Source organism: Callospermophilus lateralis, chromosome 1 (assembly GCF_048772815.1).
Source record: "Callospermophilus lateralis isolate mCalLat2 chromosome 1, mCalLat2.hap1, whole genome shotgun sequence".
Lineage (NCBI taxonomy): Eukaryota > Metazoa > Chordata > Mammalia > Rodentia > Sciuridae > Callospermophilus > Callospermophilus lateralis.
Genome location: NC_135305.1, coordinates 5,285,532 through 5,289,953, shown reverse-complemented (window position 1 = coordinate 5,289,953; position 4,422 = coordinate 5,285,532).

Sequence of the window (4,422 nt, the reverse complement as noted above, 5' to 3'; positions counted from 1 at the left end):
CAAGGTCTTGAATCCACTTTGACTTTTGTGCAGGGTGAGAAACAAGGATTTAGTATCATTCTTCCATATATGGATATCCAGTTTTCCCAGCTCCACTTGTTTAAAAGGCTGTCTTTTCTCCAACATGTTTTTGGCACCTTTATCGAGTATCAGATGCCTATATCTATGTGGATTTGTCTGTTTTCTATTCTATTCCACTGGTTTTCATGTCTGCTTTTATGGCAATACCATGCTGTTTTTGTTACTATAGTTTTGTAGTAAAATTTGAGATCAGGTATTGTAATGCCAGTCACCAGCATCACTTATACTTTCTAATTTTGATTTTTTTTCTTATTTTACCTATTAGCCTATTAGGGAGAAATCACAATTTTCTTCTTCTTTTTAAAAAATATTGTATTTTTAGTTGTAGATGGACACAATGTTTTAATTTTTATGTAGTGCTGAGGATCGAATCCAGGACCTCGCATATGCTAGGTGAGTGCTCTCCACAACCCCAGCCCATTCTTCTTTTTATAGTGGGAACTGAACTAAGGGCTTCGCATGTGCTAGGCAAGCACTCTACCACTGAGCTACATCCCTGTACCCTTTTCAATTTTATCTTGAGACAGGATCATAGTTAAGTTGGCCTGGCCAGTCTTGAACTTTTTAACACTCCTGCTTCAGCTTCCTAAACTGCTGGATTACAGACATGTGCTATCAGCCCCCACTTAAGTTTTTTCTAAATTTGGAGTCGTTGTTACTGACTTCTGACAATGGCTTTGTGATCAAGAAAAAGGGTCTCCACGATACTGATTCTTTTAAATTTGATGTTTTCTTATAGCACTGATATGGAATCAGTTTTCATAAATCTCCCTTTGATGTTTAAAAGAACATACATTCTTATTCTGTATGCAGAATTCTACACATGTTCATTAGATCAAGTCCCCTCTGCCCTGTACTGGGGATTAAATTCAGGATTTTGAGATAGGCTATTGCTAAATGGCTTGGGCTAATCTTGAATTTGTGGGCATGGGTCATTGCATCTAGCAGATCAATTTTAATTTTATGTATGTTTAGATTCTGTCCTTGACCAATTTTAACTGCTTGGAATTCTGAGTACAAAAAGTATAACAAAATTTCTACCGTGATGGAACTTTATCAGCTTCTAATTACAGTTCTTCTCCGCCGCCCCCTCCCCAGTAACGGGGATTGAACCAAAGGCATTATACCTCTGATCTACATTCCCAATTCCCTGATCATTTTCTTAAAGCAAATCTCTTTTTAAAAAAATTGTTTCCAAGTTCCTTTTTATTTGAGACAGGGTCTCTCTAAATTGCCCAGTCTGACTTTGAATTTGCAATTGTCCTTCCTCAGTCTCCTGAGTAGCTGGGAGTACAGCCACTGCACCTGGCTCTAGCTTTTATTTTTGAAGGTATCTTAAATGATGAATCAAACCTTCTGCCATTTGTAATGATCTTTAAAATGGAAAATTAACCTGTTACTACAGTTAAAATTTATTTATACAACTACAATTGCTTCCTTTGGGTATTTTTCTAGTATCTTAATTTTTTTTTTATTTCAACATCTGTTATCTTTTGTTTAGAAGTCATTATTTTTTTAAGCTAAGAGGACTGCTAAAATCTACTTTAAAGACCCAAGGATTTTTGTGAAAAAGCTCAGTCCTTTACAACTGGATTGGTTTCTACATATATTACTTTGTGCTAGTTATAACTACCTTTTCTTCAGTGCATTTGTTCATTATTTTTCTCAGTTCTTTTTTGTTTCCTCAGTATGTATTGGAACATATATTGCTTCTTTTAAAGGCAGCCCTTCAAATTCTCAAGTTCATACTTAATCAAGGCTAAACTGCCAGGAAGACCATGTGGCAAAAATTAAAAATAAATAAATCAGGCCGGGTGCAGTGGCCCATGCCTGGAATCCCAGCAGCTCAGGAGGCCAAGGCAGGAGGATTGTGAGTTCAAAACAAGCCTCGGCAACTTAGTGAGAACCTAAGCAACTCAGTGAGACCCTGTCTCTAAATAAAACAACAAAGGATGGGGATGTGGCTCAGTGGTTGAGTGCCCCTGGGTTCAATCCCCAGCACCAGTCAATCAATCTATCAATAAATCAAAAGGTCCAGGGTCCTAGCTCAGTTGTAGAGTGATCCTGGGTTCAATCACTAGTAACAGAAAAATTTTTTAATAAGTTGTGTGTGTGTGTTGAAAGTTGGTCCACATTTTCACTTTCCTCAGAAAGATTTTTAGGTTAAACAATTAAATACCTAAAATTACATGCTCTAGGCTTACAGGCAATAGATTACCTTGAATTTTTGTTTTTTCTTCCCACAAATTAGACATTATAATTTTATGCTATCGATGTTTCTTTAGATTTTTTTCAAGTGATTTCCATTTACTTTACTCACCATTATTTCGAACATCTCAGACAGTTTCTGGGATAATTCTCCTGTGAAGTATTCTTTCACAAATTCCTTAGTGAGGCAATTTTGGTGATATATTGTTTGTGCTCATCTGAAAATGTCTTTCTCTTACCCTCATCTTAGATAATCCATACAGCAGTCTGCATCAAAAGTTTTCATTATTTATAATATAATACTTTGTATTTGAAAGCTGAGAACTTTTTACACTTGAAGTGAAGTGGTAAACACCTTCTTAATTTTCTACAGCAGTTAGAATGTCTGAACCATCTTTCACATACACTGTCTTTACCAGCCTCTTACACCAACCCTAAGAAAGGTTTGTTTATAAGAATTTCTTATACTATTTTTATTTAAAGTATTAAAAATATTCTATTTTAGGATTCCCTCAATTTGGCAGGAGAAGTGGGGACAGGTAAATAGGATAATAAGTGCAATAAATGTTCAAGACTTACAACCTCTTGCCCACTTGTTTCCATTATTCTTTGGGTTGTATCCAGGATCCCGGTATTTGCTCTCCACATATTTTACAATATGTCATTTTTCTTTCTCTTAAGCCTGATTCTTTTTACAAATAGCATTTCTATAGTCTTCACAAAGTCCATTAGTATAACTTCTAGTTTAAAAGAAATTTTTTATTAACCAGTATTCTTAATTCCTTCCATCAGGTAAGAAAGCAAATCTTTGTAAGATAACTACGCCTTTCATCTGACACATTAATATACAATTGATGATTTAATACAAAAGTTTATTATCTTTTAATCATGTTCCTGAAGAATAAGTTATAAATCTGTGAACAATAGTCCATTAAATTACCACTTCATTTATATATGAAATAAATGGAAAATCCTATCATATTGAAGGCTAGAATTCTGCTAAGAATGTGCTAAGTTTTTCATATACACTGGTCTCTCTCTCATACACACGCACCATGCCAGACTATAGAGCGTGAGAGGAAGGTGACTAAGTTTTTACCTTTTATGAGTAAAAAAAATAGTACTCTATAGTAGAGCAATAGATTTCACTGATCGCACACATCGACCTGGGGAGAAAAAGTCTATGACCCCAACTTATAAATATTTATAAGTTATTGTGTAACATGTTATGCATGTTATAAAAATATGTATCAGAAATGGGAAAAGGACAAACTATAGGTAAAATATCATGTTTAAAGTTATACCAAGGGTAAAAAGTAACAATAAGAACCTGTGGATGTGAACCATGTGATCCAATGTCATTTAGCTTGAGTGACAATTAGACTGCCCTTATTTTCAATTTCATAATGTGGCCAAAGGGCAAATGCTAGAGAAGGCTGTTAGTCTGACAACTTGTTACTGTTTGCTGAAAGTCTAGCTCCCCATCACCTGCAGGAGTTTCCAGATGAGCATTTCTTACTGATGAGGGATACAATCCCATGAAACTCCTGAGAAGGGAGGGAAGTGAGAGAGGGAAGAGAGGATGGTGATAAACCACGTTTGTGATTACTGCTGTAAGCAACTGGGAGTCCAGCCAACTGCAGCCACCCTGAGAAATTCCCAAGTTCTCCTACTAAGTGCTGTGGAAGTTGGGTGTTTATACCCTGAATCCTCCCCTTCACTGGTTAAAGTCTGTCTGTGCTGCTCACATGCAGCCCAGTAGTCTTTGGCATCCAGAAGACACCCTCAGAAGCCCTGGGGTTTTGGAAACAGCAGGTGACCCAGAGCATGGGGATGGGGCATAGGTAGCATGTTACATTGGCCATGTCTGCACTATAAAAAATGTGATCTTCATTTTTTTTTTTTTCAGTATTCTTTTCAATTCTGGGGGAAAAAAAAACCCTTCATTTGATAAGTGAACTTACAGTTAGGTATTATAAATTATTGTAACTGAACAGGTAACACATAAATGAATGTACAAGAACATAGCGTCGATCCCTCCCATTTTCCCTAGAGTAATTCAGATACTTTTTTTTTTTTTTTAAAGAGAGAGTGAGAATTTTTTTTTTAATATTTATTTTTTAGTTTTCGGCA